The 13983-nt window shown below is 42.2% G+C and overlaps 1 protein-coding gene across 2 annotated transcripts in view; it reads left to right on the top strand.

The window, feature by feature from the left end:
- Nucleotides 1-612: 612 nt before the first annotated feature.
- The window catches only part of Stard3nl (STARD3 N-terminal like), a 40360-nt gene continuing 26989 nt past the window's right edge, over nucleotides 613-13983 (top strand). For both annotated transcript variants that reach the window (XM_006988903.4, XM_042278252.2), the window contains exon 1: nucleotides 613-741. The gene's annotated coding sequence lies outside the window, so the exon portion shown is untranslated. The remainder of the gene's footprint in view (nucleotides 742-13983) is intronic.

Genomic DNA, 13983 nt, shown 5'->3' with positions numbered 1-13983 from the left:
CAAAACTGAGAATGTTAAAGTACTACATTATTCTTTTAATATATATCAATATTACAAACATAATGTATTACAATATTGCAAATATTATTTATTTTCTTTATTGCTTGGATCAAGTATAAGACAAACAAGGAAGGAAAGATTTATTCTGGCTCGCATTTAGGGTACAATTAATCGAACATAGCAAAGAAGGTGTGGTAGCAAGAGTGTGAGACCTATGGTCAGAGGCATCCACTATCTGGAAACACATCAAGATGAATGTGGCTGCTCTGCTCATTTCTGTTTTATTTGTCCTGGGACCCCAGAACATGAATGTTGCTCCTCACATTCAGGGTGGGTTTCTCACCTCAATTAATGCAACTTAGAAACTTTAGGATTACTTTTCACCGGCTGCAGCCCAAACCCTATATCGCGACTAATAAAGCCTTCACTAGAATCCCTCAGGAAGTTGCAACTAACTATAACCTTGCAGTTGTAGGCGGGGCTCTGGAGGCTCGGCCTGATTCCAGACCCGCCCACTGCCTCCTTCCTGACCCGTCTACTGGTTGTCACGAAACTGATAATTCCTCAAACCAATCCGCTGTCTCCTGTACCTCTCCACTGTTCCGGCGAGCGGCAGCGTCTGTGCGTGCTCAGCGTGTTGACGTCCCGGCGGGTCCCGCCCTGCAGCCCCGCCCCAGCCCGGCGGGCCTGGACCGCGGAGCCGGGTCTGCAGGCCAGCGGGCGGCTCGCGCCGCAGAGGAGGTAGGCTGTTTTCCCGAGCCCTGCGGGGCAGCTCGCAAAGGTTCGGGACTCGCAGGACTCCCCACGCCTGGCCAGGGCCATGCACCCTGTGGGTGCAAATCCGGCGGAGTGCGGTAGTGATGCTGGTCCCCGGGCCCACTCCCACACTCAACAGGAGGCGGGTGGTCCCGTGCCTTGGCCCGGTGCCACTCACCGGTCAAGACCGGGATGACATGCGGGTATGGGCTGACAGGTACTGTCAGTTACCGGCCTTTCGCCTGCATCAAGAAAAGCCCTAATATAACAAAATGAAACGAAAATTAAAGCATGAGTCACGAATGTTCTAGACTTGGGTTTAGCTCTCCGCTTTGCCCATTCATTCTGCCTTTTCTTTTATTTGTTTGTTTGTTTGTTTAAAATCTCAGTAGCGTTCTTTCTCTTCCTCTTTTGGTCGGAACATGGGTGGACATCGTGGAACTTTCCTTAGTGTTCTCTCAATATGGCAGTTGTAAAGGCATTTGTCTCTATTCACAGATGGAATCACCGAATCCATCACTTGACCCAGTACTAGTTTGGGTAAGGTTAGTAAGGCTGAACACAGTGACGGGTTTAACTTCTCAGTGCACTAGAGTTACTTCAGCATATCCCGTCTGATGTTTTTGTTTAAGGATCCTAAACGGATTTCCCATCTTTGCTTCATCTGCCCAGCATCCTCTTCTAGAGCAGGATTTGATGAAAAAGAACAATTTATAGTATTATGACTGTGTTTATGGATAAGTAAAATGCTGGATAAACATGACTATGAAGGGACAGTGTATACTGTGCCTCTCTCTACATCCACTACATGATAGCCATACATATGTACTATTTTGTATTGTTGAGAAGAATACATTTTTCTTTGAAATCTTCCTGTCTCAAACGTGGACCTTTAAAGGTTACATCATCAAATGTATTAAAGAAAGGAAATTAAAACTGTTCTGAGGACTTATCTTCTCAGGATAGTGATTATCATTTGGATTTAATCATTAGACAGTTTATATGATGAATGTCTGTCTATGCCACATGTTGTTTAAGGTGTTGGAAACTGAGTATTGAACACTAGATAAGGTTCCTGCTCTCAAATTCCTCAGATTTTGGTGAAGATGGAGTATATGTGCAAATGAAAACATGGTTTTAGATAGTAATGAATGCTAGAAGATCAAGCAGTAAGACACATTGGTGTGACTATGGTATGTGGGATGCAGGAAAATGTCCCTGAACAGGTGATGGTGTGGATGAGACCTGACGTTTAGAGTGAGTCATGAGAAGATGAGGGAGTTTCCAGTTACAAGGCAAAGCCTGGAAGGGAAGAGGTGGCTTCGTGGGAGAGGAGTCCCGTATGACTCTAACAGGAAACAGTGGGCAAGTGGACCTTGGTTGGAGGTGATTCTGTACAATGAACAGGAATCTGAGGCCTTTGTGGAAGATCAGACTTTATTGGCACTCATAAACTCTTAGCTGCTTTCTGTTTATTTTGATTATGAAATCATTGTTAATTCATTTTATATTTTTCTATTTGGGGGTCCTCTTAACACACAGTTATTTTTCCTTTTTGTTGTTGCTGTGTGCAAGACTCAAACCCTCTGTTGATCTTCAGCTCTAGCTTTTATCTCCTTGCTCCCAGTCGTCAATCATTTCCATTTGGAAAGCACTGGTGGGCAGTCCTGCTCTGCTGAGAAAGTACAACAGTAAGTAGATTAGCCTTTTCCACTAGAATGTGTATTAATGACTAAGGATTACTCTGTATTTAATTCCTGCAGTTTTCTGGGCACATTGCATGCATTCTCTTCCTTCAGACATACCGCAAATGACAAAACTGTTCATCAGTGAAGAAAACATTCCCTCAGTCCCCTCAGCTAGACTGATGGAGGTCATTGGCTTTACTCCAGTCGACTTCACCATGCTCCACCCCTTCTCCACCAAGCATGTGACAGGATCTACAGGTTGATAGTGTTTCAAACTTGGTTCCTGATGTGACATTTTAGAGCTTATGTAGTGGACCTTTTCAGTGGAGAAGGTGTTCTGGAACCCTAGATAGGCAGTAGTTTCCCAAGCTCAGTGTGTGAAATGGCCAAGCATGCCAAATGCTCACCTCCAGATTTTCATGCTAGTATTTTATTTTGCTCTGTTTCTTTCTTGAAAATCCCTCATCAAAGAGTGTCTGCATATATCAAAGTACAGCGTGTCAATATCTAGAATACATTGTTCCTAAACTCATAGAAGGCAGTTTAAAAGCTGGGACAGTGCTTTTCCCTTGGACTAAAATAATCCTCTTTCATTTTTCCCCTTTTCTGAAGAAGTAGATGCCAGCACTGTACATACGCCCTTCCTTTTTGTTAGGTTATTGCTTGTAAGTGACTCCCAGCACAGTGATACATATGGCTTATAAGTGACGCCAAATACAGTGGTATATGATTGTAATACCAACTATATGCAGATCTCTGGAAGGGGGAAATCCCAAGTTGTAGGCCAGCCTTGGTAACTTAGGAAGACCCTGTCTTCTGATAAATAAGTCAGGATTGTAGCTCAGGGAAAGAATACTTGAGCAGCCCTGGATTCAATCCAAGGTACATCAGAATTTCTTTTTGATTCAAGTGTTAATTTCAGCAATATTTAAAAAAGATTTAAAAGTTGCTAATACATTGCCAGCCTGATCTTATTCTTAGATGTGAGGTAATGTGGCATGCAGTGTGCTGGTTCATTGTTTCTGGTAGCCAGTAGATTTCTTCCCATGATTGAGGAAGCACTTGAGACAGCTCAATGATGTAATTTTTCTGATGCTGCTTTTAAAAAGTAGAAACCAGTTTATAAACTTTATATGGTGGAAGGACCAGTTTGTTATATGGTGTAGCGTGGTCCTAAATTTTAAAAAGAACCAATAGTTTTAGGGTTCACTTATTTGATGACCTACATTAGATTAGTAACTGGATTTATAAAAATTAAAACCAGTAGGTTAATTTGCTTTCTGGCTGACCTGTTGTCATAATGGAAATTGAGTTTAATGGCTTTAGAATAATATTAATAGAACTGGCATCTTTCTTAAATGTGAGAAGATACTTAACATTTATGCAAAAGAGCTTTTTTTGCACTTTAACCCAAAATATCAAAACTGTGTATTTAGACCAAGTCTCATTGTTTGTAAGGATGCTCCCGCAACTAGTGCCTACATTCTTAGAGATCTAGGCTGTCCAAATCAGACCCCACATTATAGACATCCAGACTATCTGCTCATGGTGAGTTCTCATGATGGCCTCAGTGACACTGCTTGTGTTCTGCTTGACAGCTGGCCAAAGCTCTGCCTGTGCCTCAGAGTCCACTCTAATGTTGGACTTTCTCAATAAAACATTTATCTTGTCTCCATGATGTGAGCTTTCTCTTTTCCTAGCACTTTTGGGACAGTTTCTCTGCAACATGTTTTACTTTCATCCCCTTGGTCATGGGTTTTCGTAGATGCATCCTCAAATCAGTGTTGGCTAAGGGGTTAAAGACTTCATCTGGGCTGTACACGGAGTGGTTTTTGCACTGTAGAGCTCTCTAGCTTTATTGCACATTCATTACCGTCTTTGAGAGAAGTGTTGGTAAGTGTTTCTTGGCTCTGATTCCTCAGAACTGTCTTCCTGTTCCAGCTTGGGTCTGACTTCTATAGTTTCCAGCCTGCCCCTTTTGAGAAATTTAAATCTTTAGATGTAAATGTTGGAGCACATTGCTACTAAAAATGTCATGGTAAAATAGTTACAGTCATTAATATTGTTAATACAGATGGAAAAGCTGAGGTCCAGAGAGTGTGGCCTAAAGGCTCTTGGCTCCTTACTGGGTCTGGTCAACACTTATGGCTTTTGCTGCACTTCAGAACTCTGGGCAAGCTCTTTGTTTAAGTCTTTCTGCTATTTCCCTTCTTTGTGAACAGACTTAGATGTGGAAGATGGTTCTTTTCTTGTGGTTAGTGGAGATCAGAGCCTCAGTTCTCACCCAGCTCTTTGACTCTGGCTGGTTAAGTCTGGAGGGTCTTCTTGTCAGGAACTGGGTAGGGCTCCTCTTGTCCTCCGAGTTTGAAAACTCCTCTGTTTTCTCTGGTTTTGTGACTAGTTAATCTTCACTTTATTAAATGCACGATTTGGCTTAGAACCTTTTAAGTTGAATCAGTTACAGATTTCTGTATCCTGTATCTCCCAGAACAATAGACTTTTTGAATATTGTTTATTGCTTATTATAGTATACTCTTATTTTTGTTTTAGAAAAATATATTCCATAATTCTTTGCATTCATCGCTTCCTGTTTGTTGATTTGATAATGCAGAATCAAGTAATTCCAGTGACATTTTTCTTTTCAAATTTATTTTAAACATTTATTTTTAATTACGTGTATATATGTGTGTGTTGGGGTGTGGGAATATGTACCTTTGAGTTCAAGCACCTGCAGAGTCCAAAAGAGCACCAATTCCCCTGGGGCTGGCGTTGAGGTGGCTGGCGTTGAGGTGGTTGTTAGCCACGCCCACCAGCACTGAACTCAGGTCTTCTGTGGGGGCATTATGTGCTCTTAATTGCTCTGCCACCCCTCAGCTCCCAGTGCCCTTCCTCGGTTCCTGTCTTGTAAATTCATCAAAGGGAACAACAGCTCTTGTTAGTCGTTTCTTCAGCACAGGTGAAAGCACCAAGCCAGGACTTGCTTTGGCGTTGTTGCTAGTAATTAGCCCAGAAGATTTTCTGTGTCAAGAGCTGTGTCATGGGGTTATGGGGCTAGCCTTTGATTGTAGGAGGTCCAAGACCATCTCGGGTCTCTACCCGTAGATAGACAACTACACAAATGCCCCAGGGCAGCGAGCACATTCTCCCTAATATCTTGTCCAATTGGGAACCTCTGTTGTCTTTAATTTATTCCCCAAACCTCCCTCTAAGTTAGGTTGCAGTATTACTGTCCCTATCTTGGAAAACATGTTAAACCATAAAAAGGCTAAGTAACCTGGCCAAGGTGTCAATATTGGGATGTAAAAACGAAGCAGTGCTCCAACATAGCCCCTCTCTCTGATTTACCGCTGTCAGTAACCTAAAGATCCTATAAATCAGAAGGAAAATTAAATGCCAGCAGGAGCCAGCTGATTCGAGAAGTAAATACGGTGACTGGGTGGCAAACTGGTGAGTCAAGAGAAACTAGAAACCTGGGGATTTCATTAGTGAAAATATTCATCTCTGCATATTGACAGTTGATTCCCTGTGTAGGAAGTGTGTAAGCAACAAATAAACACAGCCCCCACTGTTAGTTTGAGGTCTTTTTGGAGGCATATGGTAGTGCTTTGATGACCTAAAGAGGTGTGCATCCACTTGATGATGGAAGTCGGGTACATGTTGAGTGGGGGGCACAGGTGGCAATGAGGATGGGCAAGTTAGGCATTGTCTTGTGTGCAGATCAAAGCTGGTCATCTAACATGCTCTGCACCGAGTCTGCTGCTGCTACAGATGAAACTGCCAGCTTTTAGCAAGGACAGGCATTCTTCATACTTTTCTTTTATGACTGCCACTTGCCCCAGTGTTTAAATAAACACCTCGTCTCACGGGGCGTTGAGAAAACGTAGACTCTGGAATTGAGTGCCTCCATCCTGGAGAAATGAACCACAGCCATACTTCACATTGTTGAGAGCCTCTTACCCTGGAGTTCTTGTTTACCTTTCTTTGAACAAGGAAGTTCTCTGCCAACATTTTAGAAATACTGAACTCTTGCTGGCCTTTGGTGTTTGCACTGTCCTTATGACCCTGCTCTCCTCAGCCCAGCCTTATGGGAAAGGAGCATTCGCTCCCATGCTGTCCTTTCACAGCTCTCTCTGACTTGTCCACACACTTCTGTTCAGTCTCCCAGTAGTTTCCCTCAGCTCCCTCCCCTGGGTTCCCCAGACAGAGGATAACCTACTGCTGGTGGACATGCTTGTGCTTAATCCATTTTCAGTTGCCTTTGTCTTCCTCTTCATTGATACATTGAACAGCTTTTCAGGTCATTCAAAGCCATGTTTCTTCTCAGCTTAGCCTTTTCTTGATGGCATTGCTGCTCACAACTGATACTCAGCCTTCTTTGTATTATATCTGTGTGTACTTTGTTTTCAAACTACTTGTATAATTTGTATGTAAGGATACAGACGGTGCCTCTTGCATCTTACTTTACCTCACAGCAGCTAGCACAATGCTGTGCATGCAGTAGATGCAGTAAATCTGCATCTGTTTGGGTTGGTAGGTCCCAGGCATCTAGTTGATGTCTATGTGCTTTCTTGTGTGTACAGCACATTCGTGCTGTGCCTGTGCATATTGGAAAGACTGATGACCAATCTAATCTATTGAGGAAGATTAGGACATTTTTATTAAGCCCATTACCAAGAATAGAAACTGAAATTAATATTCTTTATTTGGGGAAAGCATAGTTGTATATACAGGAGAGTCAGGGCAAGGTCACACACACACCTTTGGTTTTCATTTGGTTTTGATTTTGGCAGGGCCTCATATAACCTAAACTGACTTTGAGGTCCCTATGTAGCTGAGGATAACCTTCACATTGTGCTGCTCCTGGCCCTGTCTCTAGAGTGGGTGCCACTACACCTGGCTTTCTAGGAGCTTTTAATGTGTAAGAAAAATAGTTAAGGATACCTTATTGTTCTATAGGAGCTTTGATATTGTGCTTGACAAAAGACCTGTGAACAGTGTGTAAAATATATATTATAAGGTGGAAGAAATCCTTATTTTAGTTTCTATTTTTAAAAATACCTTTTTAACTTCTTAGTTAGTAATTACATCATTTCCCTCCTGTTTCTCCCTCCAGGTCATCACATAGGTCCCTCTTTGCTCTCTTTCACGTTCATGGCCTCTGTTTTCATTGTTGTTATATGCATGTGTTTGTGTATGTGTGTTCTTAAATACATAAGTAAACCTGCTCAGTTTGTATACTGTTACTTGTGTGTATATGTTTTCAGGGCTGACCACTTAGTAGAATAGAGATTATCTTGAAGGTATCTATGCATGTCATACCTAGAGGAAGTAATCTATTACTAGAACAAAAGGACTGGTGTAGGATAATTTTATAAATAAGAGGTTTATTTTATAAATAGATCTCCCAGTTAGCTTCTGCTGTCTCCTTGACAGAGCCTAGAGTTAATCTGAGGGAGGCTCAGTTGGTGGATTGCTTGTATCAGATTAGTCCATGGACATGTCTCTGAGGGCAGTTTTTGATTGCTAATTGATGTAAGAGGGCCCAGCCCTCTGTGAGAAGAGCCATCCCTGGAAGGTGGGCCTGGGCTTTTTAAGAAAGGCAGTTGAATGCAAGTCTGGGGGTGAGCCAGTGAGCAGCACTCTTCCATGTTCCTGCTGCTGCTGTTGCTTGAGTTCCTGCTCTGACTTCCCTCAGTGATGGACTGTGTTCTGAAGTATAAACCCAATAAACCCTTTTCTTCCTAAGTTGCTTTTGGTAATTGTATTTATCACAGGAACAGAGGCAAGAGAACAGCATGCCACCTTTTGCTAATTCATGCTATAGAATGGATACATCTTGAACACATTGTGATAAGTAAAAGAAGCTCCATACAAAATACAACATGTTCATTCACATGAAATATTCAAAACAGATCGGTGTTGTCAGGGCAGGGCAAAGGGGAGGAATGGGGAGTTTCTGTGTAATTGCTATGAAGTTTCCATTGGCAGTGCTGAAAATATTTGGAACTATATAGAGGTAAAATTATACAATATTGAGAATATGTTCAACACCTCTGAATTGTACACTCAATTTTGATACTTTTATATTATGTAAAGTCCACCTCAGTGTTAAAAGGAGAGGCTATTTAGCTCGTTGTTTTGGAGGATGGAAACCCATGGCCAGGCAGTTTGATAGCTCAGCCTCTGGCAAGGGTCCCGGACTGTCTCAGCATAGCAGAGAAATGGATGGGAAAAGGCTCTGTGCAGAGATCACATGGTAAAACAGAAGACTCGGGGCCCACAACTTCTCTTTTGTAATCTTGTGCCTTTTCCAGAACCAACCAGTCCCCGGAAACTGTAGTAATGTCTTTCTCCAGTGAGCCAGTTACCCAAACCAGGTCCAGCCTCTTAATGCTTTCACCATCTGTTGCATGGCTTTCCACGTTGAGAACCAAGATGCTGGCACCTGAGCCTTTGGAGGGATACTGAGAAGCCCTTGGGGATGAGGAGAATGTTTTGAGGAGGTGACACATGAGCTTCCTTGAGCAGTGGATAGGCTGTTGATAGCTGGGTGATTGGCAGAATGGGCATTCTAGGTGGGCCTGAGGTATGGCAAAGGTGCAAATGCCAAAATCTGTACAAGGAACTCCGAGTTGTAAGCACAGCTGGAGTGTTAGGAAAGGAAAGCTTTGTTTCTGAGCACAGGGAGGGATGGGTGCTGGGAAATTGGAGAGGCTGGGTTGTTGGATGAGAGATGATTGAGAAGAGGCTGGTGAGAACTGGTAGGGGCCATGTTGTTCACCAGTGAGGATGGTGCCCGCAGCAGAGTCAGACTTAACATGGGTTCTTGTAGAGCTGTAAATAAGACCTTACTGGTGATTAGTGACTATTCTTAGATATTTGGAAGTGTTTATAGGTAATGTGTATATGTCAGTATCTTTGTTTAGTCACTATGATTTTGATTTTGTAATTACTTGGTTCTAAAAATGACAAGATTAAACTTTCTGAGAATGTTGTTACTTTGAAGTCTTTACAGATACCGAGTGAGGTTGTAGAGGTCCCGCTACAGTCTGACATGGTGGAGCATGCCTGTCATTCCTACACTTGGACTTCTGGGGAGGGGTAGAAGGTTCAGGGTTATCCTCTAATCCATAGCAGGCTCAAAGCCAGCCTGAGCTACATGAGACCTGAGGGGACAGAATGGAGGGAGAAAGGAAGAGGAAAGGAGAGGGAAACAGGGAGGTGTTTCACTATTGGGCATACAGCACACTGCTTTCTTGGAATATCAGCCTAGAGTTGCATGGCATCTCTCAGTGTTCTTTGTTCTTTTATGTGATTCCATCTTCTGAAGCACAAATTAGCCTGGTAAAGATGATCCTAGAAATTGTACCTGATTCTTGTCATTTGAAGACCTAGTTTCTTGTGTAAGTGTGAAAAAAAATCTAATGAAAAGAGAGAAAGTAATACTTTTTTTTTTAAATCTAGGTATCAATATTTTAAGATTATATCTCTAGCTCACATTCACTGTAATTTCAACTACAGATGTTTATCTATGGTGGAGATTAGAAAATAATTTTTGAAGCTGTGGCCATTGTGTGTTTGTTGCATTGTAGGAAGTGACAGAAGGAACTTCTGCCTGTAAATACTCTTTGTCATAGGTGGAAATGACTCATCCTTTTATTGGAGTTTTCTAGTTTGTGAAGGTGGTCTCAAGTGACTTCAGGGGAATTTGATGTTGTGTGTTCCCAGGTATTTCTCCTTGAGTCCTTCTTACATTAGAGACACCAAAGAGGCAGTGGGTTGATTTGCCATCAGTAGAATGACATTTGCAGGAGTTCTTGCCCCACCTTCCAGAGAAGAGTCTCGTGATATTAAATGACAGGGAACTCAGCTGTCTCTGAAGAGGCTTGTAGAGTAGGCTGACTACTTGCTAGGCTGCTTCTTGGAATGAAGCTGTTGTTTATCTCTATTAGAAAAGATAGGTCTGGGAAACATGAAGAGTATGTGATAAACCCAGTTCCAATTCTGGTCTTTGGGATGCAAGATAAATACCATAAGAGGTTCGATTTTAAAAATAATGCTTTTATTAATTATTTGAGAATTTCATACAAATGCAAAATACAGTGTATTTTGATCATATTCATCCCCTCTCCCAACTCTTCTCAGATCCTTCCACTTCCCCACCCAACTTCTTGCTCCTGCCCCCCAACGTGTTCCATTTGTGATGTCCAACTACTCCTGGGTATGAGGCCTGCCCTGGAGTGGAGTGTGGTTGATATATCAAATGTCACACCATTAAAGAAAATGAGTTTATTTCTCTAAAAAGCAATCAGATGCCAAAAGATCATCAAATAAGGGTGGGTGGGATCTCATGCCCACTTCCCTCCTCTAAGCTGGGATTTTATCTGGATTTGTGCGTGCTTTCACAATCATTGTGAGTTTATATTTGCATCTTCCTCTTTTGTCTGGAAACACTTTCTTTGAAGACACCACCCTTTGCTCGTAAAGTCTTTCTGCACTGTATTCCATAATGATCCCCCAGCCTTGAGGGAAGGGTGAGATAGAGACATCACATTAGGGCTTGTGCTGGTTAGTTTTTGTAACTTGACATAAGATAGAGTCATCTGGTTAGAGGGAACCTTATTTGAGAAAATGCCTCCATCAGATTGCCCTGTAAGAAAGTCTGTGGGACATTTTCTTAGTTGATGATTGATGTGGGAAGGCCTAGCCCACTGTGGGTGATGCCAACCCTGGGCAGGTGGTCTGGGAAGGTATAAGAAAAAGGTAGCTGAGTGTGAATTTGGAGAACAAGCCAGTAAGTAGTATTCCTCATGGCTTCTGCTTCAGAACCTATCTTCAGGTTCATGGTTGAGCTCCTGCCCTGCCCTTCCTCAGTAATAGATTGTGACCTAGGAATTGTAAGATGAAATAAATCCTTTCTTCCACAAGTTGCTTTTGGTTATGGTGTTTATCATAACAATAGAAAGTAAATTAAGGGGCTGGAGAGATGGCTCAATGGTTAAGAATTCATGCTGCTCTTCCAAAGGACCTGAGTTTGATTCCCAGTACAGTCTCATGGTTATCTTACAACCCCACCTGTAAATCCAGCTCCAGCAGGTGATCAGATATGTCTGGCCTCAGTGTGCACCTGCATTTACATGTACATACCCATACACAGACCCACACACATACTTAAAAAGATAAATCTAAGAAAGCAAGCTAAGATTGGACTGACTGACGACTCAGTAGTCTCTTATTTTCTGCACATCAAGCAATTCTGAATCTCTGCTTTAATTGACATCTGATGCAAGAAGAAGCTTCTGATGAAGGTTGAACAGTACATTAAGCTGTGGACATAGCAATGAATTATGGGGGGCATTTTAGTACCATGTCCATTTAGCAAAATAATAGCAGGGTCTCTACTAGGGCCCATGACCTATCTAGCCACAGGATCTTGACCTTGTTGACAGTTTCTATCTAGCCACAGATTCTTGGCCTCGTTGACAGTTATATCCAACAACAACAACAAAAGTTGGTTGGTTACTCCTATTGCTTGTATGCTGCTATTGCACAAATGAGCATATGTTACCAGGCAGGGCACTATTGTAGCTTGCAGGATTGACAGCTGGGTGAGATTGATGATTACAGTGGCATGCATATCATCATCAAGCATTATGAAGCAAGCCAGTAGGGATGAAGCTTCTAGTTGAGTACCAGCTAAATCTTTCCATGTTGTATGACTCAAGTATATTGGTATGATCAACAATTAGTCTTATGGTCAAATTCTGGAGAGGACCAAACAGCATTGGCAATAGCCTGTGTTTGGGATTATATGAGACTACTGGCCAACAACCCCAAAAGAGGTAACCCATTCCTCTAAGAGACTGAGGAAAAGAGTTTTAGGTGCTGTGTGAAGATGAAATATTTTGAGTGTAATAATAGAGTCTAAGATGCAAAATTCATTTGAGTCCTGGAAGGGCCTTTCTAGGAGGAGACTCAGGATTGGAAAGAGACGGTAGGAATGGAGGATGGTTACTATGAAGACCCGGTTGTTCTGGTTATCCTGGAGTAACTGATAGCAGTTTCTGAAAAACATGAGAAAGAAATCAAAGAACAGTCTTGTTCCCAGAGCCCTTCTTGGGAGAGGCTTTTAGTGAAGCAGTGACGAGGTATGGCTGTAACATTCTACCCATGACTCAGCAGTGCTAGAGTGACTATCAGGTGTTGACCTCTTCAGGGCAGGTGAGCTGACAAGTCATCTATACCACCCAACAAGACCTTGGCCACTTTGTGACATCTGCCATTTTGTCTGTGGAAGAAGAAAGACACATAGGCTGATGTCTTCCAGCCGTAGCCCAAGCAGTATCCCCAGTCACACAATTATTGTCTTGTGTTTGCACTGGAATTTTCCCCTTTCTTGAGTCAGTCCCTTGTTTTATTTTCTCATTTGACTAGATGTAGGATCTACTGGCAGCAGGGATCTTTGGTTCAATATTTTGAACTTTTTTAAATGTTTCTGGTATTATATTTTCTTCATGACCAGGGCTTGCTTATTAATGTAGATGTAACCAACCATCTTATTAAATAAGAAACACAGAAACAATGTAAAAGAGAAAGCCAAGAGGTCAGAGCTCAGAGCTAAAATCTCACCCTTCCGCCTGCGGTGTCCCAGCTTCCCGAAAGAGGGCTACTTCCTGTCTGTACGCCTTTTTTATAGTATTATTGTTCTGCCTTCTCATTGGTTGTAAACCCAAACACGTGACTGCCTCGTCACTGTCTGAATGTACAGGCCCCTAGGTCTTAAAGGCATATGTCTCCAATGCTGGCTGTATCCCTGAACACACAGAGATCTATGGGATTAAAGGCGTGTGCCACCACCGCCACACTCTTGCTATGGCTCTAATAGCTCTGACCCCCGGACAACTTTATTTATTAACATACAATCAAAATCACATTTCAGTACAATTAGATTACCACCACATATTAACATGGGAACTCTTAGTAAAAACTCAAATAGGACCTATCCCCAAAGTGTTTTCTGTTCTGCAAATAAATTTACTTCATTTGTTCTTACTTTTTTTCTTATTTTTATAGTTTGAAGAGAGTTCCCTCGATCCTGTGTTGACCCAGTAATATATGTATCTAGCCAGTATCTCTCCCCTGAACTTCTGGTTCTCCTCATAGCTTATTTTTATTTGGATCTGAATAAATACCCTCTACTTTATGCATCCAAACAGAATGGATATTCTGTCTCCTGCTGTCCTCCTTCTCTTCTCCATTTCAGCACACAGCAGCTCTTTATGTTCCTTCTGGTTCTCATTCCATTCCTCATGCCCAGTCTACCTCCAGACGCTCTGGCCTTGGCATGAGGACCAGGTAGTTTTTAAAACTTCTGCTGCCATGACCTAGTCTCCATATATTTTCTTCTAAGTTACTGCCATGTTGTGTCCACCGAGAGCTCCCTGGATTCTGTTTCTCTTCACAGTGTACATACTTACTATACACACTGGTTATAATTGTCTTCTGGAGAACACCTTCTAGGGTACTCTGTCTTATTTGA

This window comes from Peromyscus maniculatus, chromosome 5 (assembly GCF_049852395.1).
Source record: "Peromyscus maniculatus bairdii isolate BWxNUB_F1_BW_parent chromosome 5, HU_Pman_BW_mat_3.1, whole genome shotgun sequence".
Taxonomy (NCBI): domain Eukaryota; kingdom Metazoa; phylum Chordata; class Mammalia; order Rodentia; family Cricetidae; genus Peromyscus; species Peromyscus maniculatus.
The sequence above is the reverse complement of the archived record's forward strand: the minus strand, read 5'-3'. Positions and strand labels throughout refer to the sequence as shown.